Below are 14,565 nucleotides of genomic sequence, written 5' to 3' on the forward strand. Positions count from 1 at the left end.
GAGGAATCAAATCTCTAGAGGTGCAAATACATCCTCATGTTTTGCACTCATAAAAGAGGCTTGCACCTTAAAAGATTCCATCCTTTTAGGTGCTTCATAGATCTTGAGTTAAGATGGATCTAGGATGGTATTATATAAAGCAATACTAATACTAATATACCATATGGGATCACTAATCATCAATAATGGATATCCGTATTAAACATAGTAATATTTGATCTTAAAAAAAATCCCCTTTTTTCATATTTTTTATTATAAAATTAATACAAGTTCAATAATTATATATATGAAAAAATTATCTATCAAAAAGAATATTGTTATATTGTTTGTATTTTGAATAAACTAGAAAATTGGTAAATCCCAAGATATAGTTCATTAGCAAATGTTTGTAAAGTTAAGTTATTGATTTAGGAATGACTAATATTCACTAAAAACTATCGCATGTTATTGTAAACTTTTACATGTTGTAATATAAATATATTATTTCAAATTTGTTAATTGGATTTACTTTGAGTGGTTGGGAGGAATGATTAGTATTTTTTTCTATTCACATTTAATTACTTTAAGTGATATGATGAGCATGTTATCCCCTCCACCCGATTTCAAATCCCATGGGGTGCATCTTTGGCTCATTTTGATGAGGCTCAAGCAGCAGGTTACCTTACCCTCATGGAGTATCCACTCTTACGAAGCCATCAATTCCTTGTACATATGACTTATGAGTGTTAGATATACTCGTTTCATTATAGTTGTAGCCACTAGTGTGATCATGGGCCTCGCCCAGATTACTCCTTCAATTTACCAATTCATCAGGGTCAATGAAGAAGAAGAAGAAGAAGATATGATGAGATTTGATATAATGAATTCTTGCCTTGTTGAAAATGAACGTATATGTATCATATAGAATATAAAGGTATTTTTTTTGCCTAAAAAAATGTTTTATTTCAAACTTACTTAAAATTCTAATAACTTATTTAAAATTATAAAATTTGTGTATTAAAGTTTATTAAAAATCAATATTATGTATAGAAAATCTATTATTAAAATTTCCCAAGGAGGGTGCACGAGAGTAGGTGTTCCCACGTACCTTGATATGATGTCAAATCACATGAAAGGAGGTTGTTGCTCCTACTATACCATGTGCATTGCATGCGCTCCCATCACTTCATCAATCATGGCACAAAGAACAAGGTTAAACATCATTTGAATATTGCAAGTAGCATAGGGAGATATAGGAGGAATTAGTGTGAGAATTCTATTAGATTGGCAGGTTTAGAGGGGAAAATTGTCAATATAAACCACAAGCTAGCCATTCTAGCCAAGAGATCAACCAACATCGCCTTCTCCTTGGATTAGGATTGTGACCAACTAATACAGATACCTACATATTTTTCCCAATAGTTGTTATGACTCACTGGTTTTTTGCTTATAACACTAGTAGTCATTTTTTGTCTTATCATGTTGATGTATGCCAAGGTTTAGCACAACCATCCTGTTTTTATAAGTTTCTATGTATAATATGCTTGAGTTAGACAAGATCTTAGCAACCTTAAGACTCTAAACTTATGTTACTATAACATAAAATGTTTGGTCTAATTTTGATCTATGTAATCTTCATTTGACATAATGTAAGGTGTCTAACTTCATATATATATATATATATATATATATATATATATTAAAAATTAGTGTTGCCATATAAGTTAAATAGGTTGTAAACGTTGTTAAACATTAGTATATGATATCACAATTGATAGGTTATGAACTTTGAATCTCTTAGTTACTATAAACTCATATTTCAATCACCAATTAAACTAACTACTATTTCAATCACCAATTAAACTAACTACTAGGATGAAGTAAATTTTAACCCTTATTCTGCAAATACTATTATGAATATTTCGACATATTTAATATACCCTAATTTCTTAAAATAAACATGTCAAAAAAATATAATTCATTAAAAAGTGACAATATTTTATTATTAAAGTATTTAAAAAAATATAATTCTTTAAGAGCGATGAAAAGAAAATGTGATTTGAGAAAATCTATTCACACTATCATAATTTCTAAACACACAAAAATTCATTATCAAATTTTATGATGAGCCACGTGTCAATAGTAATAGCATTCCAAAATCCATATACAATATCATGATAGGTAAATATACAAAATTTTGTTATCAAAGTTTGTCAAAGAGCTTGACGATGAAAAATGGACTATTTTTATAAGAATAAATTCGGTTTTGTAATTGAGTAAATTGTAATTTAAAAACATAAATATAAATATTAATGATTGGTGTAACCGATAGGTGTTGGCTACGTTAATACACCATATATATCTTCCATTTCGAAAAACAAAAAACAAAATTATTTAATAATTTTCTTTTAAATATAGTTTGAAAAAGTGATTTTTTTTTAAGGTTTTATGATAAAATAGTGAGGGAGCTTCATTTAAATCGTATTTTTGAACAAAAGAAAATAAATTTAATAGCTTACCAAAAGTTTACGTGGCTAAACTATTGCTCTATAAACGAGCAATGGAATCGTCTAAATAAATACATAAAATTCTCATAATCAAAATACAAGCTATAAATTTTGGAAAAAAAAAAAAATATTTTTTTTCAATAATGTTTTATATTTATTAGACTGATAGGTTTTTCTTTTGAATCAGACGAATTTTGATTTTAGTCTACACTTCTCATGTCAGTCTGTGTACAGATTTTTGCACAAATTTTTAAGCCACATTTTTGCTCTCCACTTGACATCTCTACGTGGCGGAGTATTTTACGCTAGAATTTCAGGGGAGTGTGTTTGAATTTTTTGTGGTATTTATGGCACTAAACATGGACGACACCAGAATGCTCAGAAGAAGTACATCTATGCGCATTGAAGTGCTCGGACTCCTATAATCATGTCTTCAAGGTTTGAGATCCAATTCCAGGTTTCACGTCATTCCAATTCCACTGCCTGCTACGAATATGGATTCTTCATCTACTGCCATGGAGTCTCTTCTGCGGCAGTTAGAAAGGCTTAAGAGACCCATTGATCTTGTGTGGATAGTCCATGAAAGGAAAATGAAGGAAGTCCCTACACGATACATTGTTCCATCTGATCCGAGGCCAATTCGTCCTCTTCAAGTCCAGCACTCTCTTCTCGGCATTGACCTAGCAGGCTTGGAAGACATCGACCAACACTTCAAGACTCAGCCAATTAGCTCAGGCATCCCAGGAATGGGGTTTCTTTCAGGTTTTTATGGGATCATAGTTTTGACATTTTTTTTCTCCCTTTCCAACATTGATAATCCAAGCAATTTTGTTATTGTTTAGCTTTCTAATTTCATGGGTTTTCAATTGTTTTGAAGATAATAAATCATGGCATACCTTTGTCATTGATAGAGACTGTGAAATGGGTTTCACAAGAATTTTTTGATCTTTCTTCGGAAGAGAAATGGGAATTGTGTCCTATGAGGTTTGTAACTCATATGCTTGAAGGCTATGGCTGCTTCTTTGACATTTTTTATGACACAGTCCTGGATTGGGTAGATGCCCTTGTTCAATATATTTCTCCAGAGTGGGCCATAGTCATTAAATAATGGCCCAAAACGCCCTCCACATATAGGTACAACTCTATACACATATACGCTATGTGATAATTGAAACCTTGATATGAGATTGCATCCATTCTAATAGACTATTGTACACACTATGAAGGGAAACACATGAAACATATGAAAAATATGGGGAAGATATCATGAGGCTTATTGAGAAGCTGATGAGTGGTGGGATGGTTGCAAGCGTTAAGGATACTTGTTCAAAACACGATCTCCTCAAGCTCGGGTGGAAATTATTCGTGGGTTTCTTTTGGAGTATCAGTGATCAACCTCCAAATTTAGTTATTCTGTGAAAATAGCATAATTGTTTAATTTACCTGTTATAAGGCAAACCTTCACTTTTCCCACAGAATCAAAAAGAATTAAAACTTTGGTTTATAACCTTGTCGTGTCCGTCATTCCACAAATATTTATCACATTAATTCTCCGTCGTCGATCAATCCCGCTTGATCCAATGGTTGATGCGTAATCTCACATGGATTCTTGTGCGATGTTTAACGAGCCAAGAGAATGTGAGAAAAGTAGTTTTCCAGTGCTACATGTCGGCTGCTAAGTGGAATCGCATGAATTTTCAAAATACAAATTACCACCTTGAGACCGCGCAACAAACAACATTCGCCTAGGAAGACCGCCTTTCTATTCTATTTAAATTCTGTGCTTGTTAGCATGCGATAATCGTTAGATCTATTCGGTTTGTCAATCGGACAGTTCAGACCTTTTCCTCAGTTTCTTGCGTATTTATCAGGTTTTCCTCATTCCACCAAGGTTTTGGTGCTTCTGCCAAGTTTAATCTATGTCTAAGTTTTATTCAGGATATCACTAACTAACTCTATGGGTTTGAAATACATTTGAATTAACTCAATGCACAATGAACGAAGATTTAAACGCGATAACACAAGATTGTATAAAATCTAGTTTTAAAGGGCCAAACTAGAAATCAACAACATTCAGAAATATTTCGAAGTAACTTGAAACCTCGGGATTGACCATTCATGCATAGAATACACAATAATACAAACAAACTTCAAATTTTGCAGTCTAATCCTCCATAGCCAAGTCCCTTTATATTAATTCAAAACTTACATAAATACCTGTATGTACAACAACCAGATCCTAAATCAATGGATCGAAATTTCCTAATCCTAACTAATCTACATGATATTCTCCTCGAGAATCTCAACTAAGCCCAACTACTTGAATTAATTACAAGATAACCAAAATCCCTGAATTCTAGCTTAAATCCTATCTAGAAAGCTTTGTAAAGTGATAGCTAAAGGACCCCACTCCTTTTCTTGTAAACCTTTTTTATATTTTTGGAATAACATTCGAAGTCTTTTGTCTTCAAGCCTTGTGTTCCTGCACTAGACTCCTGAGGAAAAAATTCTTCATGGGCTCCTATCCATAAGCTCTTCTACAGAACTGCCCAACTTCTGTAGCATGGCATCTATCATCCAGGTAGCATCAGTAATTGGTTGATCCTTCCACTTGACCAGATACTGAAAATACTCTTGTCCCCTCGTCTTCTTAAACAATCTCTTATCCAAAATCTTTTCTGGCTGCAATGCCTTTGTTGTAGGTAATTTTTTTACCCAAGCAACTTCTTGTTCTTCCTTGTCTTCTGCTATATCATCTGCATTTCCACTTTCATACTTGTACAAATCAGCAATATTGAAAATTGGGGATATTCCAATATCAGGGAGTAATTCAATTTCATATACATTTGCAGAAAATTTCCTCAAGACTCTGCATGGTCCAATTTTATTAAATTTTAACTTGTTATACTCCCTTTTTGGAAATCTTTCCTTCCTCAAGTGTGCTAAAACCAAATCTCCAACCTCAAAATTAACTTTTCTCTTCTTCAAATCTGCTCTGCTTTTGTACCTTATGTTGCTATCCTGTAACTGTTGTTTTACCTATTCATGCATTGTTTTAACTGTTGTTTTACCTGTTCATGTATTTCTTGTATTGCTTGAATCTCTGAACCAAAATCTTCTCCTTTAGCAGTTCCCATTTCAACTTTTCGCAAGTCTCTTAATTCAGACACTCCCCTTGGGTGCATTCCATAAACTATACGGAATGGACTCTGCCATGTACTCCTGTTAGGAGAATAATTATAAGCATATTCAGCCTGTGCCAAAATTTGATCCCACTATTTTGAATGTTCACCTGCAAGACTTCTCATAAGATTACCCAAGCTTTTGTTTACAACTTTAGTCTGTCCATCAATCTGAGGATGATGAGCTGAACTGAAACTCAGTTTAGTAACAAGTTTCTTCCACAATGTCCTCCACAAATGACCAACAATTCTAGTGTCTCTGTCTGAAACAATGCTCTTAGGTAACCCATGCAACCTTACAATCTCCTAAAAAACAGATTAGCAATGTGAGTAGCATCAATGGTTTTATAACATGCAATAAATTGTGCCATTTTAGAAAATTCATCTACCACAACATAAATTGAATCATTTCCTCTTTGATTTTTTGGTAAACCCAAAACAAAATCCATATTTACCATATCCCAAGGTCTATCTAGAATAGGTAATGGAACATACAAACCTGTGTTTTGGCTCCTTCCCTTTGCATACTGACAAATTTTACAATTTTTCACATACTTCTCCACTTCATATCTCATCTTCAGCCAGAAATAAAAGCGATTCAACTACTCATAAGTTTTGTCTACACCAAAATGTCCTCCAAGTCCACCACTATGTTTCTCCTTGATTAATTTTTCCCTCATTAAAAAATTTGGTATGCACAGCTCATTTCTTTTAAACAACAACCCTTCTTGCAAGGAAAAATCCAGCCACTTACTTCTATCGAACAAAACAATATTTTTAAAAGCTTCAAATGCCTCTTTAAAATCCAAATCTTTCTCATATAATTCTTTAAGAAAATCAAAACCCAACACGTGAATTTGACGTTCCTGAACTAAAATTCTTTTTTAGCTTAAGGAATTTGTTACTTTGTTTGATTGGCCATTTATATGCTTCAATACAAAATTAAAACTTTGAAGATATTCTACCCATTTTGCATGTTTCTGACTAAGTTTTGGTTGTTGCATAATGTACTGCAATGCATGGTTGTATGAATAAAGTATAGACTCCTTAGACATCAAGTAATATCTCCACTTTTTCAATGACTACACAATTGCATAAAATTCCTTATCATACGAAGAATATTTCTTCTTTGATTGATTCAGTTTTTCACTGCAATAAGCTACACGTCTGTCCTCCTTACTTAAAACACCGCCAATAGCTTTTCCACTGGCATCACATTTCAGTTGAAAAGGTTTATTAAAATCAGGAAAAAATAAAATAGGTTTTTCAGTGATCTTCCTTTTCAATAGCTGAAAGTTCTTCTCTACTTCAACGGTCCATTTAAATGGTTGTTTATCCTTCTTTATATTATCAATAATAGAAGCATTGATCATACTAAAATTCCTTATGAATTTTCTATAAAAATTAGCAAGACCATGAAAACTTCTTACCTCAAAAACACTTTTTGGTGAAGACCACTCTATGATTGCCTTTATCTTCTCTGGATCCATCTTTAATCCATCAGTAGAAACAACAAAGCCCAAATATAAAAACTCTTCTTTCATGAATGAACATTTCTTTAGATTTAGCAGCAACTTTTCTTGTTGTAGCTTCTATAAGACATAATTCAGATGTCTCATATGTTCCTCTTTAGATCTGTTGTAAACTAATATATCATCCAGATATACTATTACAAATTTACTAATAAATTCTTTCAACACTTCATTCATAAGCCTCATAAATGTACTAGGAGAATTTGGTAACCCAAAAGGCATTACCATCCATTCATGCATTCCTTCATTTGTTTTAAAAGTAGTTTTCCATTCATCACCTTCTCTAATCCTTATTTGATGATAACCACTTTTTATATCGATATTTGTAAAATATCTTGCTCCACTTAAACAATCCATCAAATCTTCAATTCTAGGTAAAGGAAATCTGTACCTGAGTGTTATTTTGTTGATTGCTCTTGAATCAGTGCACATTCTCTAATAGTTCCTGAACCTGTATTCTGATTTCTTCATTTTCTATGGGAGTCATCTTGTAAGCTGCTTTATTTGGTAGATTTTCCCTTGAATCAAATCTATATGATGACTGATTTTTCTAATGGGTGGTAACTTATTAGGCAAATCATCTATAATGATATCACAAGAATTCTCCAACATCTCTTGAATTTTAATTGGCAAATCAAAAAATTTAGTGGAAGTAATTACTACCTTGGGTTTGCAAATCAATGAAAAATTTATCTTATCCTCTTCAATCTGCTGCAAGTATTCTTTTCCACTCAGCAATAGAGTCTTTGGATCAGATTTTATTGATGCGTCCTCTTCTTCCATAGGCATAAATGTATGATTAACACCATATTTACCAAATTTGTATGTGTTCTTTTTCCCATCATGCATAGCTCCTCTGTCATACTCCCAAGGTCTTCCCAGCAATATGTAACACACATTCATAGGCATCACATCACACAGAATTTTGTCTTTGTATTTTCCCAATTGCAACTCCACTTCACACTATTCATTCACTAACAATTGATTTCCTTTTTGAAGCCATGACACCTTGTAAGGTGTTGGATGTTTCTTTGTCTTTAATTTCAACTTCTCTAACACTTCTGTAGAGACCAAATTATCAATGCTACCACTATCAATTATCATTTGACAGCATTTTCCTTGAACCTTGCACACAGTCCTAAACAAAGTCTTTCTCTGTGCTGGTTCAACAACTTCCTTTGCTAGCTTTAACAAAAATTTGTTAACTACGAAAGATTCCCCTTTCTCTGGTACATTTTCTTCTTCTAGCACCTTTACCGGTTCTTCTTTAGTCTGAGCAACAACTACATTTCTCTGATTTGTTCCTGCATTTTTTGGGCATTCATTGGATTTTTGTCCTAGTGTATTACATCTGTAACATCTGGTTTCTCTTCCTCTGCCTCTACCTCCTCTTCCTCAGAAAAACCTCCTTCTACCACTTGCATCACCTTCTGTGGGTGTATGCTGACTCCAGCTGCTGCTAGCTCCATCTCTAGGTGTTTTAGATCTTCCTCTACCACCTTAACTTCCCCTTCCTCAGAAAGTACCTCTACTTATGGCAAATTGCTTCCTCATTACTTTTTCTTCAGCCTTCAATACCATCCGATAAGCCTTTTCTACTATTTTAGGAGACGGCACACTTATCTCATCTTGGATCTCCATTCTGAGACCATTTATATATCTTGCACCCTTCTCATATGTATCTTGAATTTGTCCAACTCTTATGGTCACTTTGTAAAATTCCTCTATGTACTCTTTCACTGTAAAAAACCTCTGTCTGAGATTCTACATCTGTCTATATAATGAAAGTTGATAATCACTTGCCAAAAACTTACCTCTCAACTTTGCCACCATCCTGTTCCAATTTTTAATTGGTTACTTACCAAGTCTTTTTCTTTCTGCCTGCACTCCATCCCACCAAAGTGTTGCATGTCCTTTCAATTTTGTGACAACAAATTTCAATCTCTTTCCTTCTTCCATTTCTTCATAATAAAAGAATTTATCCATGCTATTAATCTAGTCTATCAAATCCTCAGGGTTTAAACCTCCTGTATAAATTGAACCCTCAAGTCTAGGTTTAGACGTGGATCCCAGCACTAATTTAAAGAATCTCATTTCAGGATTAATTTATGCAGGTTCCTCTTCTTTTGTAGCTTCAACTTCAGGCTCACTGACATCTCCATCTCTTTGATTTCCCATTTCCACTGCTTCTAATCTAGTTTGCATCTGTTTCATAGCTTCCAATGCTTCAGCATTTGCAACTGGTCTTCCTCTTCTTTGACCACGTCTTCCTCCAACTCTGAAAGCCATGCTGGACTTCTTTCTCTAATCTTTAAGATCCTGATCAATGTCAATAAGTTGCACTGATACCACTAATGGTTGGTTGGTTGCAGCCATTAAGGATAATCGTTCAAAACTAGATACAATCTCCTTAACTCGGGTGGAACATCTTCTCAGGTTTCTTTTCGAGTATCAGTCATCAAACTCCAAATTTAGTTATTCTATGAAAATATCAGAATTGTTTAATTTACCCATTATAAGGCAAACCTTCACTTTTCCCACGGAATCAAAAAGAATTAAAACTTTGGTTTATAACTTTGTCACGTTCATCATTCCACAAATATTTATCGCGTTAATTCTTTGTCGTCGATCAATCCCTCTTGATCCAATGGTTAACACGTAATCTCACGTGGATTCTTTCGTGATGTTTAACGAACCGAGAGCACGCGCGAAAAGCAGTTTTCCAATGCTACGTGTGAGTTGCTAAGTGGAATCATGTGAATTTTAAAAATACAACTTACCACCTTGAGATCGTGCGAGAAACAACTTTTTCCTACGAAGACCGCCTTTCTATTCTATTTAACTTATGTGCTTGTTAGCATGCGATAACTATTAGATCTATTGGGTCTGTCGATCGAACAGTTCGGACCTTTCCCTAAGTTTCTTGCATATTTATCAGGTTTTCCTCATTCCGCCAAGGTTTTGGCACTTCCACCAAGTTTAATCTATCTCTAAGTTATATTCAGGATATCGCTAACTAAACTCTGTGGGTTCGAAATACATTCGAATTAACTCAATACACAGTGAATGAATATTTAAATGTGATAACACAACATTGTATAAAATCTAGTTTTAAAGGGCCAAACTGGAAATCAACAACATTCAAAAATATTTCGAAGGAACTTCAAACCTCTAGGATTGACCATTCAAGCACAGAATACACAGAAATACGAGGAGACTTCAAATTTTACAGTCAAATCCTCCACAGTCAAATCCCTTTACATTAATTCCAAACTTACATAAATACCTGTACGTACAACAACCAGATCCTAAATCAATGGATCAAAACTGCCCAATCCTATCTAATTTGCAAGATATTCTCCTCGAGAAAATTAACTAAGCCTAACTACTTGAATTAATTACAAGATAATCCAAATCCCTGAATCTAGCTCAAATCTTATCTAGAAAGCTTTGTAAAGTGACGGCTAAAGGATCCCACTCCTTTGCTTATAAACTTTTTTTATATTTTTGGAATAAAATTCGAAGCCTTTTGTCTTCAAGCCTCATGCTCCTACATCAATGAGTCTTCTATCAGAGGTTTTAGGGCTGCATCCAAATTATCTTCAAAACCTAATCAAAGAACCCTTGCTCCAACGCAATCAATTATTACTTTCCTTGTCCTCAACCAGATCTGGTGAATGGCCTTAAGTTGCATTCAGATGGAGTTATACTAACTGTTTTACCCGACGATGGGGTGGAGGGTCTCCAGGTCCAAAAGGATGAGCGATGGTTTACTGTGGTACCTATTACTGGAGCTCTTATTATCGACATCAGGAATTTCTAACATCCAAATCCAAACAATGGAAAACTCTACCTAAAATTCCAAGGTCAGGGAACTCTCAAGTGGATATGTTCAAATGACTTCGCTCCTTTACTACATTTTCACGGCCTGGCAGGCATAAATTCCAGTAATTTCATCCAATGTGAGTTCCATGATTTCACTAAACACAAAGATAAAGCTAATTTATATAACAGATCACTTGGAATAATATCAAGGAATATAGGTGGATGGATTAATAAATTTCCATTTTCACATCTAGCAAAATCTGATCCATTAACGTGCATGCCCTGGGGGTCAGTGCCTTTCATCATGCACTTGCCGCAGACACATAGGCTACGAATCAGAACTGTTGCGGTGATACTAGCACATGTTGTTTTCATGGTACTGATACCTACTACTATTGCACGCTCTAGTTGGCAGTGCCAATTATTTTTACCCGTTCTAATAAATTAGAGCCACTGCAACCATAGTGACAAAGGCGATGAAGTTGTTAGTTTGACTAGACACACTTCCACTAAGGTTTGGATATGGCTATTCATCTCAACCTAGGCCTTGGTGTTACTGGTTTTAACAAAGTCTGAAAGTACTAAGTGGTAGGGTCTACGTTTACTGTTTTAAAAGGCACACCCTAGTCTTACGGTCCTAAAAAGTTAGGTTCTGAAAGGCTGTAAGATCCTGCCTTACTTTGGTAGGGAAATCTTATCTTAGCTCTTACAATGTTTGAAAGATCATCCTAGATATTCTCTTGATCCTCCAAAAGTTGAGTAATCGATAGCGGTCTATAAAACATTCAGGGTATCAAATTTGGTTAATTTTATACCACTTTTTCTAAATAGATTTGTTTCTTCATTCTTTGTGACAGTTCATTTACTTGGGCAGATGGAACCTTTTGTTTCAATCCACTACCAATTCCAAAGCAATAGGATTTTGCACTGCAACTTCACTGCTTTCTATGGGGATTAAAGTTTTTCGTCGAGGTTATTTGAACTGCGATCTTGATTTTGTTCCTTTTCTAAACAGACAACTTTGGTCGAGTTCATTTCTTGTTGAACATGCACTTTTTATGTTACACTACCTGTAAAGGCTAAACTATTAAATTTGGGGTTTTTCCAATGTAAGATGGGCATTACATAATAAGTATGATAGTTTTCTATATATCTCAAAAATCAATTCTTTAATTGCCCAAATCTGCAAATGAATGCCCTTCCATGTCTTAGAACTATTACTTGGATATTTCTCTTTGATTGATATGGTAACCTTCAATCTCAAAATGAATCATCTCATTTTTATATATGGGTAATGACTGTTATATGGACATGGGTGTTATTTTATTTTAAACTTAATTCATTTATAGTGTTCTTTCATATTTATGCCCATGCCATGTTCTTGCAATTGGAAATGCATGTTTTTCATTCTTATTTTCTTTCAGTTATTAGAAAGTGTTTTTTTTTCTGGTCTGATACATGTTTCCAATTCTTGCAGAAAAGGCACTGTTTTGAGAAAAGGAGTGGTATTTTTTCACTCCCAGGGACAGGAAGTATCCAAATGGTTCTCGCCCCAACAGGGTTGTTGGCTTAGGATAATGGAAAGCCACAGGTGAAAATAAACCCATCATTGCTAAGGGCAACAACATGTATGTTGGCATTAAGAAGGCTCTGGTTTTCTATGTGGGAAAAGAACCTAAAGGAAACAAGAGTAATTGAATTATGCATGAATACCGCCTTGTTGATGCCAATAGATCTGCAAAGAGGAAGGGAAACTTAAGGGTATGTGATTGTTCCTGTGGATTGTCTTCTATGTATATTCATGTGTGTTAATAAACATTGTAGGTGTTGCTTGGTTTAAAACACTTATCAGGTTGGATTCCATTATGGCCTAATCATGACAGGGCCCAGACCAGGTAGACTCTAGAGGATGAATGTATCTGGGAAAAATCAATTTAGTAAACAAGGGGTTGTATTCTATATTATAGAAATCAAGGGTTTTCTAATTTACTCTAGAGGCTTTTATTAAGGAAAACTATAAATATCAAATATTATTTTTGTTTTCCTCAGTCTAGTTTAAAAATGAGGGCTTGCGATTGGTTTTAGTGATGTAAATTTAGCTCAAAATCCTTTGTTTTCTCTTTTGGGTTATCCATATTTATGATGAGGAAATTTCTTCTTATTGCAGTTGGATGATTGGGTACTTTGTCAAATATACAACAAGAAGAGCAGTGCGAAGAAGTTAGCTAAGGAGAAAGAGTGGTCCTCGAAAGAAGCAATGGAACAATTCCACAAAGAAATTAATGAAAAGGTGCCAAGAATACTGCCCACTGGGAATACTATATTGAACTTGAAGATTGGGCATTTAGAAAGAACTTCACAATATTCAACGAAATTTGCTCCCTCTCCGAATTGCAGATTGATCTCTAACCATGATTCAAGAACTTTTTCCATTACTTCCATGAGCTACAACTCAAACTCCATTTTTGAGCAGAATTTGAACATTTCAAATTCCAGTAATGCTCCAATGGACTGTCCATAAATTGTCCCATTTTTCAACTCTCTCACTAATCACAAGACAAATTATGATTAAACATATTTAATTCCTCCTATTCTGCGCACTTGTTCAAGTTGTTCCATGCAATCATTACATGATCTTAAATCTGATAAAGAAGAAGGAAAAAGAAGCTGTAGGTTGGAAGAATTGATGCTGGAGTAGAAACAACAACAGGAGAATGCTAGTTTGAACCAATCAATGTTCACCTTTGGCTTCAAGAGTCTGCAAAACCCATTCCCACAGTTAGACCAAATACAACCTCCCTCTAGCCATGATCCTTTCCAAGATTACTTAGCTAACTTCACAACTCCAAGCTACTTATCGAGGTCTTCTTATTAGAGGAATTGGAAGTCGATTCTAAGGTATAGGTTGTCATAAAAAAGTAGAAATTAGTAGTTAGCGTGTATAGATGTAGCAATATTTGTTGAATCGAAGCAAAATTCATTCATTCTTTCTCTGACAAAGAAATTGAGTGTACGTGCAAGCCTCCTCTTTTTTAAATGTAATTCATGAAATATACCCCCTGAGCATATTTTACTTATGTTTTATATCTGAATTCACTAAAATTGTTTCACATCTCATAATTCACTTATATGATTGCATATTTTAGAGGCTGACACCATGGTCTCATGCAACTTGATTATTATTTTTCATTAGTGATAACTCCCAAGTAAAAGGGACAACAGGTGGCTCCATGCAAATGGGGCATGTAGTCCCATGAATACCGTCTCTGAATATTATTATAGTCATATTGACATGAAAAAAAATTCTCAATAAGGGATTGCACTTTCGATTTTTCAAGTAAGGTTGCAATTTATAAGATTAACTTGTATACAATTTGGCAGGAATGTTGGAGAGTGAGTCAGTTTTATTTTGGGAAAATAAAAATAGTAAACAACTAGGCCATTAAGTGCCTGAACACAAATGCAAATTTTGAAATAAACCAACCGCAACAGTCAGCTAAACAGATACAAAGTAAAAACCCACACAATAGTCAGTCAAAC

At 34.3% G+C, this 14,565-nt stretch overlaps 1 pseudogene; it reads left to right on the forward strand.

Annotated features, from left to right (window-relative positions):
* Positions 1-2,980: 2,980 nt before the first annotated feature.
* On the forward strand, positions 2,981-13,900 carry LOC149260808 (uncharacterized; annotated as a pseudogene).
* Positions 13,901-14,565: the final 665 nt, after the last annotated feature.

The sequence above is a fragment of the Pinus tabuliformis genome, chromosome 6 (genome assembly GCF_031772625.1).
Source record: "Pinus tabuliformis cultivar Carrire ecotype Pingquan chromosome 6, CPIR1, whole genome shotgun sequence".
Lineage (NCBI taxonomy): Eukaryota > Viridiplantae > Streptophyta > Pinopsida > Pinales > Pinaceae > Pinus > Pinus tabuliformis.